This window comes from Lampetra fluviatilis, unplaced genomic scaffold (assembly GCF_964198595.1).
Source record: "Lampetra fluviatilis unplaced genomic scaffold, kcLamFluv1.1 SCAFFOLD_883, whole genome shotgun sequence".
Taxonomy (NCBI): Eukaryota; Metazoa; Chordata; class Hyperoartia; order Petromyzontiformes; family Petromyzontidae; genus Lampetra; species Lampetra fluviatilis.
Window position 1 is genome coordinate 24,368 of NW_027621136.1, and position 17,001 is coordinate 41,368.

The window sequence follows — 17,001 nt, forward strand, 5'->3', positions numbered from 1 at the left end:
CACGTGGTACATCAGGCAGCTCTGGTTGATGTCTTCCGGAAGATTCTTCCTCTTCCGGAAGATGAATTGTGGACTTACGGAAGACGTTTTCCTCTTCCGGAAGATGATTGTAGACTTCCGGAAGAATCTTCCGCTTCTCAATAAAACGAATTGGGAACTAAATTGTTGACTTACGGAAGAATCTTCCGGAAGACATCTTCCTCCTCCGGAAGATGAAGTGTGGACTTACGGAAGACGCTTTCCTCTTCCGGAAGATGATTGTAGACTTCCGAAAGAATCTTCCGCTTCTCAAAAAAACAGAGTGGGATCTTCCGGAAGATTCTACCTCTTCCGGAAGATCTAGTGTGGCCTTACGGAAGACGTCTTCCTCTTCCGGAAGATGATTGTAGTCTTCCGGAAGAATCTTCCGCTTCTCAAAAAAACAAATTGGGATCTTCCGGAAGACACATCTTCCTCTTCCGGAAGAACTAAATTGTTGACTTACGGAAGAATCTTCCGGAAGATTCTTCCTCTTCCGGAAGATGAAGTGTGGACTCACAGAAGATGTCATCCTCTTCCGGAAGATGATTCTTGGTTCTTTCGGTAAAGTCACGTAGAAGGAAAATAATAAAATAATAAAAATAAAACACAAGAAAAGAAGAATTGTTTTTTATTATTATACAATTTAATTACATTTTAATATTTTATTATGTTTTATTTTTATTATTTTATTATTTCCCTTCTACGTGACTTTAACGAAAGAACCAAGAAGACGGAAGCTTTAAATCGAAAATTACGAAAGAATCTTCCGGAAGATTCCTCCTCTTCCAGAAGATGGAGTCATGGCGGAGGAGGGAGGGAGGGGGGTGATTGAGGGGGGCGGGGCGTTGATGCGAGGGGCGGGGCGAGTGTCAAAGAGGGCGGGGCGTACGGTCTAAGAGGCGTGGCTTTGCGTCAAAGGGGCGTGGCATAGCCTCCAAGGGGCGGAGCTTGATCGGGGAAAGGGGGGCGTGTTCATTTAACCACGTGACACTCACGCCCCGCCCCCCCCCCCCACTAACATCAATGGCGACCGCCACAAAGGAGTGACTTAATCGCTTAAACTTCTCTATTTCGTGAGGCGATTTAACAATCGAACAGCAAACAAACAAACAAACAACGAGCGCGCAGACCACCTCACGCTACTTGCGCAGATGGCCGCCGATCCAAAGGACAAAGGTAACCGGCGTCTCGGGGTTGTTCCTCGTTTTGCTTTGTTACCGATTTGCGGCCTAGCGAAGGCTTCGCTTCGAGCCCGGGGGCCCTCCCCTAGGTCCACTCGGCACGAAGGTGCAGGGAGCGGTGGGTGTAGTGGTGAGCGTGCTGGGGGTGTGTGTGTGGGGAGCGGTGGGTGTAGTGGTGAGCGTGCTGGGAGTGTGTGTGTGGGGAGCGGTGGGTGTAGTGGTGAGCGTGCTGGGGGTGTGTGTGTGGGGAGCGGTGGGTGTAGTGGTGAGCGTGCTGGGGGTGTGTGTGTGGGGAGCGGTGGGTGTAGTGGTGAGCGTGCTGGGGGTGTGTGTGTGGGGAGCGGTGGGTGTAGTGGTCAGCGTGCTGGGCGTGTGTGTTGGGAGCGGTGGGTGTAGTGGTGAGCGTGCTGGGGGTGTGTGTGTGGGGAGCGGTGGGTGTAGTGGTGAGCGTGCTGGGAGTGTGTGTGTGGGGAGCGGTGGGTGTAGTGGTGAGCGTGCTGGGGGTGTGTGTGTGGGGAGCGGTGGGTGTAGTGGTGAGCGTGCTGGGAGTGTGTGTGTGGGGAGCGGTGGGTGTAGTGGTGAGCGTGCTGGGAGTGTGTGTGTGGGGAGCGGTGGGTGTAGTGGTGAGCGTGCTGGGGGTGTGTGTGTGGGGAGCGGTGGGTGTAGTGGTGAGCGTGCTGGGGGTGTGTGTGTGGGGAGCGGTGGGTGTAGTGGTGAGCGTGCTGGGGGTGTGTGTGTGGGGAGCGGTGGGTGTAGTGGTGAGCGTGCTGGGGGTGTGTGTGTGGAGAGCGGTGGGTGGGTGTAGTGGTGAGCGTGCTGGGGGTGTGTGTGTGGGGAGCGGTGGGTGTAGTGGTTAGCGTGCTGGAAGTGTGTGTGTGGGGAGCGGTGGGTGTAGTGGTTAGCGTGCTGGGAGTGTGTGTGTGGGGAGCGGTGGGTGTAGTGGTGAGCGTGCTGGGGGTGTGTGTGTGGGGAGCGGTGGGTGTAGTGGTGAGCGTGCTGGGAGTGTGTGTGTGGGGAGCGGTGGGTGTAGTGGTGAGCGTGCTGGGAGTGTGTGTGTGGGGAGCGGTGGGTGTAGTGGTGAGCGTGCTGGGGGTGTGTGTGTGGGGAGCGGTGGGTGTAGTGGTGAGCGTGCTGGGAGTGTGTGTGTGGGGAGCGGTGGGTGTAGTGGTGAGCGTGCTGGGGGTGTGTGTGTGGGGAGCGGTGGGTGTAGTGGTGAGCGTGCTGGGGGTGTGTGTGTGGGGAGCGGTGGGTGTAGTGGTGAGCGTGCTGGGGGTGTGTGTGTGGGGAGCGGTGGGTGTAGTGGTGAGCGTGCTGGGAGTGTGTGTGTGGGGAGCGGTGGGTGTAGTGGTGAGCGTGCTGGGGGTGTGTGTGTGGGGAGCGGTGGGTGTAGTGGTGAGCGTGCTGGGGGTGTGTGTGTGGGGAGCGGTGGGTGTAGTGGTGAACGTGCTGGGGGTGTGTGTGTGGGGAGCGGTGGGTGTAGTGGTGAGCGTGCTGGGGGTGTGTGTGTGGGGAGCGGTGGGTGTAGTGGTGAGCGTGCTGGGAGTGTGTGTGTGGGGAGCGGTGGGTGTAGTGGTGAGCGTGCTGGGGGTGTGTGTGTGGGGAGCGGTGGGTGTAGTGGTGAACGTGCTGGGAGTGTGTGTGTGGGGAGCGGTGGGTGTAGTGGTGAGCGTGCTGGGGGTGTGTGTGTGGGGAGCGGTGGGTGTAGTGGTGAGCGTGCTGGGGGTGTGTGTGTGGGGAGCGGTGGGTGTAGTGGTGAGCGTGCTGGGGGTGTGTGTGTGGGGAGCAGTGGGTGTAGTGGTGAGCGTGCTGGGTGTGTGTGTGTGGGGAGCGGTGGGTGTAGTGGTTAGCGTGCTGGGAGTGTGTGTGTGGGGAGCGGTGGGTGTAGTGGTGAGCGTGCTGGGAGTGTGTGTGTGGGGAGCGGTGGGTGTAGTGGTGAGCGTGCTGGGGGTGTGTGTGTGGGGAGCGGTGGGTGTAGTGGTGAGCGTGCTGGGAGTGTGTGTGTGGGGAGCGGTGGGTGTAGTGGTGAGCGTGCTGGGGGTGTGTGTGTGGGGAGCGGTGGGTGTAGTGGTGAGCGTGCTGGGAGTGTGTGTGTGGGGAGCGGTGGGTGTAGTGGTGAGCGTGCTGGGGGTGTGTGTGTGGGGAGCGGTGGGTGTAGTGGTGAGCGTGCTGGGAGTGTGTGTGTGGGGAGCGGTGGGTGTAGTGGTGAGCGTGCTGGGAGTGTGTGTGTGGGGAGCGGTGGGTGTAGTGGTGAGCGTGCTGGGAGTGTGTGTGTGGGGAGCGGTGGGTGTAGTGGTGAGCGTGCTGGGGGTGTGTGTGTGGGGAGCGGTGGGTGTAGTGGTGAGCGTGCTGGGAGTGTGTGTGTGGGGAGCGGTGGGTGTAGTGGTGAGCGTGCTGGGGGTGTGTGTGTGGGGAGCGGTGGGTGTAGTGGTGAGCGTGCTGGGAGTGTGTGTGTGGAGAGCGGTGGGTGTAGTGGTCAGCGTGCTGGGCGTGTGTGTTGGGAGCGGTGGGTGTAGTGGTGAGCGTGCTGGGGGTGTGTGTGTGGGGAGCGGTGGGTGTAGTGGTGAGCGTGCTGGGAGTGTGTGTGTGGGGAGCGGTGGGTGTAGTGGTGAGCGTGCTGGGGGTGTGTGTGTGGGGAGCGGTGGGTGTAGTGGTGAGCGTGCTGGGAGTGTGTGTGTGGAGAGCGGTGGGTGTAGTGGTCAGCGTGCTGGGCGTGTGTGTTGGGAGCGGTGGGTGTAGTGGTGAGCGTGCTGGGGGTGTGTGTGTGGGGAGCGGTGGGTGTAGTGGTGAGCGTGCTGGGAGTGTGTGTGTGGGGAGCGGTGGGTGTAGTGGTGAGCGTGCTGGGGGTGTGTGTGTGGGGAGCGGTGGGTGTAGTGGTGAGCGTGCTGGGAGTGTGTGTGTGGAGAGCGGTGGGTGGGTGTAGTGGTGAGCGTGCTGGGGGTGTGTGTGTGGGGAGCGGTGGGTGTAGTGGTGAGCGTGCTGGGAGTGTGTGTGTGGGGAGCGGTGGTTGTAGTGGTTAGCGTGCTGGGAGTGTGTGTGTGGGGAGCGGTGGGTGTAGTGGTGAGCGTGCTGGGGGTGTGTGTGTGGGGAGCGGTGGGTGTAGTGGTGAGCGTGCTGGGAGTGTGTGTGTGGAGAGCGGTGGGTGTAGTGGTGAGCGTGCTGGGGGTGTGTGTGTGGAGAGCGGTGGGTGTAGTGGTGAGCGTGCTGGGGGTGTGTGTGTGGGGAGCGGTGGGTGTAGTGGTGAGCGTGCTGGGGGTGTGTGTGTGGGGAGCGGTGGGTGTAGTGGTTAGCGCTACGCCGCGCTATGAACCCGGCGACCCGGGTTCGATTCCCGCTCACGGCCAACACCGACAGTGACGATTATCTGAACCGGTCCTGGGCCTCCCCTAGGTCGACTCAGCCTCAAATGAGTACCTGGTGCGGTGTGTAAACATCGCCACTGGGGAGACAAAGGCGGCCGGGCGTGGTGCTGGCCACCCACCCCCTCGTGTGCCGTGCCGGCCTTCATAGGTGCTACTCGCTAACGGCACTTGCCCCTACAGTCTGTTAAGGCTACACGGGGGATCTTTGTCTTTGTGGTGCAGTGGCCTCAAGGTGCACATGGCCTGGCACGAGCGTCCTGGTGACGTCACCGCCACTTAGTGGCGAATGGCGGTTGTGTGTCACTGTGTGTGTGTGTCACTGTGTCTGTGTCACTGTGTGTGTCACCCCGTGTGTGTGTGTCACTGTGTCTGTGTGTCACTGTGTGTGTCACTGTGTGTGTCACTGTGTCTGTGTGTCACTGTGTATGTCACTGTGTGTGTGTCACTGTGTGTGTGTCACTGTGTGTGTCACTGTGTCTGTGTGTCACTGTGTGTGTCACTGTGTATGTCACTGTGTCTGTGTGTCACTGTGTGTGTCACCCCGTGTGTGTGTGTCACTGTGTCTGTGTGTCACTGTGTGTGTCACTGTGTGTGTCACTGTGTCTGTGTGTCACTGTGTATGTCACTGTGTGTGTGTCACTGTGTGTGTGTCACTGTGTGTGTCACTGTGTATGTCACTGTGTGTGTGTCACTGTGTGTGTCACCCCGTGTGTGTGTGTCACTGTGTCTGTGTGTCACTGTGTGTGTGTCACTGTGTGTGTGTCACTGTGTGTGTGTCACTGTGTGTGTGTCACTGTGTGTGTGTCACTGTGTGTGTGTCACTGTGTGTGTGTGTCACTGTGTGTGTGTCACTGTGTGTGTGTGTCACTGTGTGTGTGTCACTGTGTGTGTGTGTCACTGTGTCTGTGTGTCACTGTGTGTGTGTCACTGTGTGTGTGTCACTGTGTGTGTCACTGTGTATGTCACTGTGTGTGTGTCACTGTGTCTGTGTGTCACTGTGTGTGTCACTGTGTATGTCACTGTGTGTGTGTGTCACTGTGTCTGTGTGTCACCCCGTGTGTGTGTGTCACTGTGTCTGTGTGTGGTGACGTCACCGCCACTTAGTGGCGAATGGCGGTTGTTGTTGTGTGTCACTGTGTGTGTCACTGTGTCTGTGTGTCACTGTGTGTGTGTGTCACTGTGTGTGTCACTGTGTCTGTGTGTCACTGTGTGTGTGTGTCACTGTGTGTGTGTCGCTGTGTGTGTGTGTGTCACTGTGTGTGTCACTGTGTGTGTCACTGTGTCTGTGTGTCACTGTGTGTGTCACTGTGCCTGTGTGTCACTGTGTGTGTGTGTCACTGTGTGTGTGTCACTGTGTGTGTGTGTGTCACTGTGTGTGTCACTGTGTCTGTGTGTCACTGTGTGTGTCACTGTGCCTGTGTGTCACTGTGTGTGTGTGTCACTGTGTGTGTGTCACTGTGTGTGTGTCACTGTGTGTGTGTGTCACTGTGTGTGTGTCGCTGTGTGTGTGTGTGTCACTGTGTGTGTCACTGTGTGTGTCACTGTGTCTGTGTGTCACTGTGTGTGTCACTGTGCCTGTGTGTCACTGTGTGTGTGTGTCACTGTGTGTGTGTCACTGTGTGTGTGTGTGTCACTGTGTGTGTCACTGTGTCTGTGTGTCACTGTGTGTGTCACTGTGTGTGTCACTGTGTGTGTCACTGTGTGTGTGTGTCACTGTGTGTGTGTGTCACTGTGTGTGTGTGTCACTGTGTGTGTGTCACTGTGTGTGTCACTGTGTGTGTGTGTCACTGTGTGTGTGTCACTGTGTGTGTCACTGTGTGTGTCACTGTGTGTGTGTGTCACTGTGTGTGTCACTGTGTGTGTCACTGTGTGTGTGTCACTGTGTGTGTCACTGTGTGTGTGTCACTGTGTCACTGTGTGTGTGTGTCACTGTGTGTGTCACTGTGTGTGTGTCACTGTGTGTGTCACTGTGTGTGTCACTGTGTGTGTGTCACTGTGTGTGTCACTGTGTGTGTCACTGTGTCTGTGTGTGTGTCACTGTGTCTGTGTCACTGTGTGTGTCACTGTGTATGTGTCACTGTGTGTGTCACCCCGTGTGTGTGTGTGTCACTGTGTGTGTCACTGTGTCTGTGTGTGTGTCACTGTGTCTGTGTGTGTGTCACTGTGTCTGTGTCACTGTGTGTGTCACTGTGTGTGTGTCACTGTGTGTGTCACCCCGTGTGTGTGTGTGTCACTGTGTGTGTGTCACTGTGTGTGTCACTGTGTCTGTGTGTGTGTCACTGTGTCTGTGTGTGTGTCACCGTGTAGATGCGGAAGGAATTGTCTTGGCGGACCTCCTCAACGAGTCTCCGGACCAAGATGATGAACTCTTCCAGGCCGAAGGTGAGACACCAGCGATGTGGTGATGGTGGTGGTGATGATGATGGTGGTGATGGTGGTGATGATGGTGATGGTGGTGGTGATGGTGGTGATGATGGTGGTGGTGGTGATGGTGATGGTGGTGATGGTGGTGATGGTGGTGATGGTGATGATGGTGGTGGTGGTGATATTGGTGGTGGTGATGGTGGTGGTGATGGTGGTGGTGATGGTGATGGTGGTGATGGTGATGGTGGTGATGATGATGATGGTGGTGATGGTGATGGTGGTGGGTGATGGTGATGGTGGTGGTGGTGATGATGGTGGTGGTGATGGTGGTGATGGTGATGGTGGTGATGTTGATGATGATGGTGATGATGATGATGGTGGTGATGGTGGTGGTGATGGTGGTGATGATGGTGGTGGTGGTGATATTGGTGGTGGTGATGGTGGTGATGGTGGTGGTGGTGGTGGTGATGATGATGATGATGGTGGTGATGGTGATGGTGGTGGATGATGGTGGTGGTGATGAAGATTATGATGATGATACTACTGATGATGATACTACTACTTCTGATGATGATGATAATGATGATACTACTGATGATGATACTACTATTGATGATGCTGCTACTGATGATGCTGCTACTGATGATGCTGCTACTGATGATACTGATGATGATGATGCTACTACTGATGATGCTACTACTGATGATGCTGCTACTGATGATGCTGATGATGATGATGCTACTACTGATGATGCTACTACTGATGATGCTGCTACTGATGATACTGATGATGATGATGCTACTGATGATGATGCAGCTACTACTGATGATGATGATGATGATGCTGATGATGATGATGACGTGCTTGCAGGGAGCAGCCAGTACCGGGCGTCGCGTTTGGACGAACCGCTGAAGATGGCAGGAAGGAGACACGGGGTGAGAGACACGGGGAGAGAGACACGGGGAGAGAGACACGGGGAGAGAGACACGGGGAGAGAGACACGGGGAGAGAGACACGGGGAGAGAGACACGGGGGGAGAGAGACACGGGGGGAGAGAGACACGGGGTGAGAGACACGGGGAGAGAGACACGGGGAGAGAGACACGGGGAGAGAGACACGGGGAGAGAGACACGGGGAGAGAGACACGGGGAGAGAGACACGGGGAGAGAGACACGGGGAGAGAGACACGGGTGGAGAGAGACACGGGGAGAGAGACACGGGGAGAGAGACACGGGGAGAGAGACACGGGGAGAGAGACACGGGGAGAGAGACACGGGTGGAGAGAGACACGGGGTGAGAGACACGGGGTGAGAGACACGGGGAGAGAGACACGGGGAGAGAGACACGGGGAGAGAGACACGGGGAGAGAGACACGGGGAGAGAGACACGGGGAGAGAGACACGGGGAGAGAGACACGGGGAGAGAGACACGGGGAGAGAGACACGGGGAGAGAGACACGGGGGGAGAGAGACACGGGGGGAGAGAGACACGGGGGGAGAGAGACACGGGGGGAGAGAGACACGGGGAGAGAGACACCGGGAGAGAGACACGGGTGGAGAGAGACACGGGGTGAGAGACACGGGGTGAGAGACACGGGGTGAGAGACACGGGGAGAGAGACACGGGGAGAGAGACACGGGGAGAGAGACACGGGGAGAGAGACACGGGGAGAGAGACACGGGGAGAGAGACACGGGGAGAGAGACACGGGGAGAGAGACACGGGGAGAGAGACACGGGGAGAGAGACACGGGGAGAGAGACACGGGGAGAGAGAGACACGGGGGGAGAGAGACACGGGGTGAGAGACACGGGGAGAGAGACACGGGGAGAGAGACACGGGGAGAGAGACACGGGGAGAGAGAGACACGGGGGGAGAGAGACACGGGGAGAGAGACACGGGGAGAGAGACACGGGGAGAGAGACACGGGGAGAGAGACACGGGGAGAGAGACACGGGGAGAGAGACACGGGGAGAGAGACACGGGGAGAGAGACACGGGGAGAGAGACACGGGGTGAGAGACACGGGGAGAGAGACACGGGGGGAGAGACACGGGGAGAGAGACACGGGGAGAGAGACACGGGGAGAGAGAGACACGGGGAGAGAGACACGGGGGGAGAGACACGGGGAGAGAGAGACACGGGGAGAGAGAGACACGGGGAGAGAGAGACACGGGGAGAGAGACACGGGGAGAGAGACACGGGGAGAGAGACACGGGGAGAGAGACACGGGGAGAGAGACACGGGGAGAGAGACACGGGGAGAGAGACACGGGGAGAGAGACACGGGGAGAGAGAGACACGGGGGGAGAGAGGCACGGGGTGAGAGACACGGGGAGAGAGACACGGGGAGAGAGACACGGGGAGAGAGACACGGGGAGAGAGACACGGGGAGAGAGACACGGGGAGAGAGACACCGGGAGAGAGAGACACGGGGAGAGAGACACGGGGAGAGAGACACGGGGAGAGAGACACGGGGAGAGAGACACGGGGAGAGAGACACGGGGAGAGAGACACGGGGGGAGAGACACGGGGGGAGAGACACGGGGAGAGAGACACGGGGAGAGAGACACGGGGAGAGAGACACCGGGAGAGAGAGACACGGGGAGAGAGACACGGGGAGAGAGACACGGGGAGAGAGACACGGGGAGAGAGACACGGGGAGAGAGACACGGGGGGAGAGACACGGGGGGAGAGACACGGGGAGAGAGACACGGGGAGAGAGACACGGGGAGAGAGACACGGGGAGAGAGACACGGGGAGAGAGACACGGGGAGAGAGACACGGGGGGAGAGAGACACGGGGGGAGAGAGACACGGGGTGAGAGACACGGGGAGAGAGACACGGGGAGAGAGACACGGGGAGAGAGACACGGGGAGAGAGACACGGGGAGAGAGACACGGGGAGAGAGACACGGGGAGAGAGACACGGGGAGAGAGACACGGGGAGAGAGACACGGGGAGAGAGACACGGGGAGAGAGACACCGGGAGAGAGACACGGGGAGAGAGACACGGGGAGAGAGACACGGGTGGAGAGAGACACGGGGTGAGAGACACGGGGAGAGAGACACGGGGAGAGAGACACGGGGAGAGAGACACGGGGAGAGAGACACGGGGAGAGAGACACGGGGAGAGAGACACGGGGAGAGAGACACGGGGAGAGAGACACGGGGAGAGAGACACGGGGAGAGAGACACGGGGAGAGAGACACGTGGAGAGAGACACGGGGAGAGAGACACGGGGAGAGAGACACGGGGAGAGAGACACGGGGGAGAGAGACACGGGGAGAGAGACACGGGGAGAGAGACACGGGGAGAGAGACACGGGGAGAGAGACACGGGGAGAGAGACACGGGGAGAGAGACACGGGGAGAGAGACACGGGGAGAGAGACACGGGGAGAGAGACACGGGGAGAGAGACACGGGGAGAGAGACACGGGGAGAGAGACACGGGGAGAGAGACACGGGGAGAGAGACACGGGGAGAGAGACACGGGGAGAGAGACACGGGGAGAGAGACACGGGGAGAGAGACACGGGGAGAGAGACACGGGGAGAGAGACACGGGGAGAGAGACACGGGGAGAGAGAGGCACGGGGGGAGAGAGGCACGGGGGGAGAGAGACACGGGGAGAGAGACACGGGGAGAGAGACACGGGGAGAGAGACACGGGGAGAGAGAGACACGGGGAGAGAGACACGGGGAGAGAGACACGGGGAGAGAGACACGGGGAGAGAGACACGGGGAGAGAGACACGGGGAGAGAGAGACACGGGGAGAGAGACACGGGGAGAGAGACACGGGGGGAGAGACACGGGGAGAGAGAGACACGGGGAGAGAGAGACACGGGGAGAGAGAGACACGGGGAGAGAGACACGGGGAGAGAGACACGGGGAGAGAGACACGGGGAGAGAGACACGGGGAGAGAGACACGGGGAGAGAGACACGGGGAGAGAGAGGCACGGGGGGAGAGAGGCACGGGGTGAGAGACACGGGGAGAGAGACACGGGGAGAGAGACACGGGGAGAGAGACACGGAGAGAGAGACACGGGGAGAGAGACACGGGGAGAGAGACACGGGGAGAGAGACACGGGGAGAGAGACACGGGGAGAGAGACACGGGGAGAGAGACACGGGGAGAGAGACACGGGGAGAGAGACACGGGGAGAGAGAGACACGGGGAGAGAGAGACACGGGGAGAGAGAGACACGGGGAGAGAGAGACACGGGGAGAGAGACACGGGGAGAGAGACACGGGGAGAGAGACACGGGGAGAGAGACACGGGGAGAGAGACACCGGGAGAGAGAGACACGGGGAGAGAGACACGGGGAGAGAGACACGGGGAGAGAGACACGGGGAGAGAGACACGGGGAGAGAGACACGGGGAGAGAGACACGGGGGGAGAGACACGGGGGGAGAGACACGGGGAGAGAGACACGGGGAGAGAGACACGGGGAGAGAGACACGGGGAGAGAGACACGGGGAGAGAGACACGGGGAGAGAGACACGGGGAGAGAGACACGGGGAGAGAGACACGGGGGGAGAGAGACACGGGGGGAGAGAGACACGGGGTGAGAGACACGGGGAGAGAGACACGGGGAGAGAGACACGGGGAGAGAGACACGGGGAGAGAGACACGGGGAGAGAGACACGGGGAGAGAGACACGGGGAGAGAGACACGGGGAGAGAGACACCGGGAGAGAGACACGGGGAGAGAGACACGGGGAGAGAGACACGGGTGGAGAGAGACACGGGGTGAGAGACACGGGGAGAGAGACACGGGGAGAGAGACACGGGGAGAGAGACACGGGGAGAGAGACACGGGGAGAGAGACACGGGGAGAGAGACACGGGGAGAGAGACACGGGGAGAGAGACACGGGGAGAGAGACACGGGGAGAGAGACACGGGGAGAGAGACACGGGGAGAGAGACACGGGGAGAGAGACACGGGGAGAGAGACACGGGGAGAGAGACACGGGGAGAGAGACACGGGGAGAGAGACACGGGGAGAGAGACACGTGGAGAGAGACACGGGGAGAGAGACACGGGGTGAGAGACACGGGGAGAGAGACACGGGGAGAGAGAGACACGGGGGGAGAGACACGGGGAGAGAGACACGGGGAGAGAGAGACACGGGGAGAGAGACACGGGGAGAGAGACACGGGGGGAGAGAGACACGGGGGGGGAGAGACACGGGGGGAGAGACACGGGGGGGGAGAGACACGGGGGGAGAGACACGGGGTGAGAGACACGGGGAGAGAGAGACACGGGAGAGAGACACCGGGAGAGAGACACGGGGAGAGAGACACCGGGAGAGAGACACGGGGAGAGAGACTCTGTGTGTGACAGCACTTGCCCCTACAGCCTGCTAGAGGCTACACGGGGGATCTTTGTCTGTGTGTAACAGCACTTGCCCCTACAGTCTGTTAAGGCTACACGGGGGACCTTTGTCTGTGTGTGACAGCACTTGCCCCTACAGTCTGTTAAGGCTACACGGGGGACCTTTGTCTGTGTGTGACAGCACTTGCCCCTACAGTCTGTTAAGGCTACACGGGGGACCTTTGTCTGTGTGTGACAGCACTTGCCCCTACAGTCTGTTAAGGCTACACGGGGGACCTTTGTCTGTGTGTGACAGCACTTGCCCCTACAGTCTGTTAAGGCTACACGGGGGATCTTTGTCTGTGTCTTTGTCCAGGGTGGAGTGATCGACGGTCGTAATAGAGACACAGAGACTCTGAGACACCGTTCACGAGGAGACACGGGGACACGGGTGAGACACGGGGAGAGAGACACGGGGAGAGAGACACGGGGAGAGAGACACGGGGAGAGAGACACGGGGAGAGAGACACGGGGAGAGAGACACGGGGAGAGAGACACGGGGAGAGAGACACGGGGAGAGAGACACGGGGAGAGAGACACGGGGAGAGAGACACGTGGAGAGAGACACGGGGAGAGAGACACGGGGACTCTGAGACACCGTTCACGAGGAGACACGGGGACACGGGTGAGACACGGGGAGAGAGACACGGGGAGAGAGACACGGGGAGAGAGACACGGGGAGAGAGACACGGGGAGAGAGACACGGGGAGAGAGACACGGGGAGAGAGACACGGGGAGAGAGACACGGGGAGAGAGAGAGACACGGGGAGAGAGACACGGGGAGAGAGACACGGGGAGAGAGACACGGGGAGAGAGACACGGAGACTCTGAGACACCGTTCACGAGGAGACACGGGGACACGGGTGAGACACGGGGAGAGAGACACGGGGAGAGAGACACGGGGAGAGAGACACGGGGAGAGAGACACGGGGAGAGAGACACGGGGAGAGAGACACGGGGAGAGAGAGAGACACGGGGAGAGAGACACGGGGAGAGAGACACGGGGAGAGAGACACGGGGAGAGAGACACGGAGACTCTGAGACACCGTTCACGAGGAGACACGGGGACACGGGTGAGACACGGGGAGAGAGACACGGGGAGAGAGACACGGGGAGAGAGACACGGGGAGAGAGACACGGGGAGAGAGACACGGGGAGAGAGACACGGGGAGAGAGACACGGGGAGAGAGACACGGGGAGAGAGACACGGGGAGAGAGACACGGAGACTCTGAGACACCGTTCACGAGGAGACACGGGGAAACGGGTGAGACACGGGGAGAGAGACACGGGGAGAGAGACACGGGGAGAGAGACACGGGGAGAGAGAGAGACACGGGGAGAGAGAGACACGGGGAGAGAGACACGGGGACACGGGTGAGACACGGGGAGAGAGACACGGGGAGAGAGACACGGGGAGAGAGACACGGGGAGAGAGACACGGGGAGAGAGACACGGGGAGAGAGAGACACGGGGAGAGAGACACGGGGACACGGGTGAGACACGGGGAGAGAGACACGGGGAGAGAGACACGGGGAGAGAGACACGGGGAGAGAGACACGGGGAGAGAGACACGGGGAGAGAGACACGGGGAGAGAGACACGGGGAGAGAGACACGGGGAGAGAGAGACACGGGGAGAGAGACACGGGGAGAGAGACACGGGGAGAGAGACACGGGGAGAGAGACACAGAGACTCTGAGACACCGTTCACGAGGAGACACGGGGACACGGGTGAGACACGGGGAGAGAGACACGGGGAGAGAGACACGGGGAGAGAGACACGGGGAGAGAGACACGGGGAGAGAGACACGGGGAGAGAGACACAGGGAGAGAGACACGGGGAGAGAGACACGGGGAGAGAGACACGGGGAGAGAGACACGGGGAGAGAGACACGGGGTGAGAGACACGGGGACACGGGGAGAGAGACACGGGGAGAGAGACACGGGGAGAGAGACACGGGGAGAGAGACACGGGGAGAGAGACACGGGGAGAGAGACACGGGGAGAGAGACACGGGGTGAGAGACACGGGGACACGGGTGAGACACGGGGAGAGAGACACGGGGAGAGAGACACGGGGAGAGAGACACGTGGAGAGAGACACGGGGAGAGAGACACGGGGAGAGAGACACGGGGAGAGAGAGACACGTGGAGAGAGACACGGGGAGAGAGACACGGGGAGAGAGACACGGGGAGAGAGACACAGGGAGAGAGACACGGGGAGAGAGACGGGGGGAGAGAGACACGGGGAGAGAGACGGGGGGAGAGAGACACGGAGAGTGAGACACGGGGAGAGAGACACGGGGAGAGAGACACGGGGAGAGAGACACGGGGAGAGAGACACGGGGAGAGAGACACGGGGAGAGAGACACGGGGAGAGAGACACGGGGAGAGAGACACGGGGAGAGAGACACGGGGAGAGAGACACGGAGACTCTGAGACACCGTTCACGAGGAGACACGGGGACACGGGTGAGACACGGGGAGAGAGACACGGGGAGAGAGACACGGGGAGAGAGACACGGGGAGAGAGACACGGGGAGAGAGACACGGAGACTCTGAGACACCGTTCACGAGGAGACACGGGGACACGGGTGAGACACGGGGAGAGAGACACGGGGAGAGAGACACGGGGAGAGAGACACGGGGAGAGAGACACGGGGTGAGAGACACGGGGACACGGGGAGAGAGACACGGGGAGAGAGACACGGGGAGAGAGACACGGGGAGAGAGACACGGGGAGAGAGACACGGGGAGAGAGACACGGGGTGAGAGACACGGGGACACGGGTGAGACACGGGGAGAGAGACACGGGGAGAGAGACACGGGGAGAGAGACACGTGGAGAGAGACACGGGGAGAGAGACACGGGGAGAGAGAGACACGTGGAGAGAGACACGGGGAGAGAGACACGGGGAGAGAGACACGGGGAGAGAGACACGGGGAGAGAGACACGGGGAGAGAGACACGGGGAGAGAGACGGGGGGAGAGAGACACGGGGAGAGAGACGGGGGGAGAGAGACACGGAGAGTGAGACACGGGGAGAGAGACACGGGGAGAGAGACACGGGGAGAGAGACACGGGGAGAGAGACACGGGGAGAGAGACACGGGGAGGGAGACACGGGGAGAGAGACACGGAGAGAGAGAGACACGGGGAGACACGGAGAGAGAGAGACACGGGGAGAGAGACACGGGGAGAGAGAGACACGGGGTGAGAGACACGGGGAGAGAGAGACACGGGGAGAGAGACACGGGGAGAGAGACACGGGGAGAGAGACACGGAGAGAGAGACACGGGGAGAGAGACACGGGGAGAGAGAGACGGGGAGAGAGACACGGGGAGAGAGACACGGGGAGAGAGACACGGGGAGAGAGACACGGGGAGAGAGACACGGGGAGAGAGACACGGGGACACGGGGAGAGAGACACGGGGAGAGAGAGACACGGGGAGAGAGACACGGGGAGAGAGACACGGGGAGAGAGACACGGGGACACGGGTGAGACACGGGGAGAGAGACACGGGGAGAGAGACACGGGGAGAGAGACACGGAGTGAGAGACACGGGGAGAGAGACACGGGGAGAGAGACACGGGGTGAGAGACACGGGGAGAGAGACACGGAGTGAGAGACACGGGGAGAGAGACACGGGGAGAGAGACACGGGGAGAGAGACACGGAGAGAGAGACACGGGGAGACACGGAGAGAGAGACACGGGGAGAGAGACACGGAGAGAGAGACACGGGGACACGGGTGAGACACGGAGAGAGAGACACGGGGAGAGAGACACGGGGAGAGAGAGACGGGGAGAGAGACACGGGGAGAGAGACACGGGGAGAGAGACACGGTGAGAGAGACACGGAGAGAGAGACACGGGGAGAGAGACACGGGGAGAGAGACACGGGGAGAGAGAGACACAGGGAGAGAGACACGGGGAGAGAGACACGGGGAGAGAGACACGGGGAGAGAGACACGGGGAGAGAGACACGGGGAGAGAGACGGGGAGAGAGACGGGGAGAGAGACGGAGAGAGACACGGAGAGACACGGTGAGAGAGACACGGGGAGAGAGACACGGGGAGAGACACGGGGAGAGAGACACGGGGAGAGAGACACGTGGAGAGACACGGGGAGAGAGAGACGGGGGGAGAGAGACACGGGGAGAGAGAGACACGGGGAGAGAGACACGGGGAGAGAGACACGGGGACACGGGTGAGACACGGAGAGAGAGACACGGGGAGAGAGACACGGGGAGAGAGACACGGGGAGAGAGACACGGGGAGAGAGAGACGGGGGGAGAGAGACACGGGGAGAGAGAGACACGGGGAGAGAGACACGGGGAGAGAGACACGGGGACACGGGTGAGACACGGAGAGAGAGACACGGGAGAGAGACACGAGGAGAGAGACACGGGGAGAGAGACACGGGGAGAGAGAGACACGGGGGGAGAGACACGGGGACACGGGTGAGACACGGAGAGAGAGACACGGGGAGAGAGACACGGGGAGAGAGACACGGGGAGAGAGACACGGGGAGAGAGACACGGGGAGAGAGAGACACGGGGGGAGAGACACGGAGAGACACGGTGAGAGAGAGACACGGGGAGAGAGACACGGGTGATACACGGAGAGAGAGACACGGGGAGAGAGACACGGGGAGAGAGACACGGGGACACGGGTGAGACACGGGGTGAGAGACACGGAGAGAGAGACACAGGG

The 17,001-nt window shown here is 60.3% G+C and overlaps 1 long non-coding RNA gene across 1 annotated transcript; it reads left to right on the forward strand.

Moving 5' to 3' along the window:
* The first annotated feature begins 1,028 nt into the window (after window positions 1-1,028).
* Window positions 1,029-12,685, forward strand: LOC144954834 (uncharacterized). The gene is made up of 4 exons (XR_013641394.1): window positions 1,029-1,197; window positions 6,869-6,943; window positions 7,796-7,860; window positions 12,610-12,685. It is a non-coding gene; the product is annotated as an uncharacterized LOC144954834 (long non-coding RNA).
* The last annotated feature ends 4,316 nt before the right edge of the window (window positions 12,686-17,001 follow it).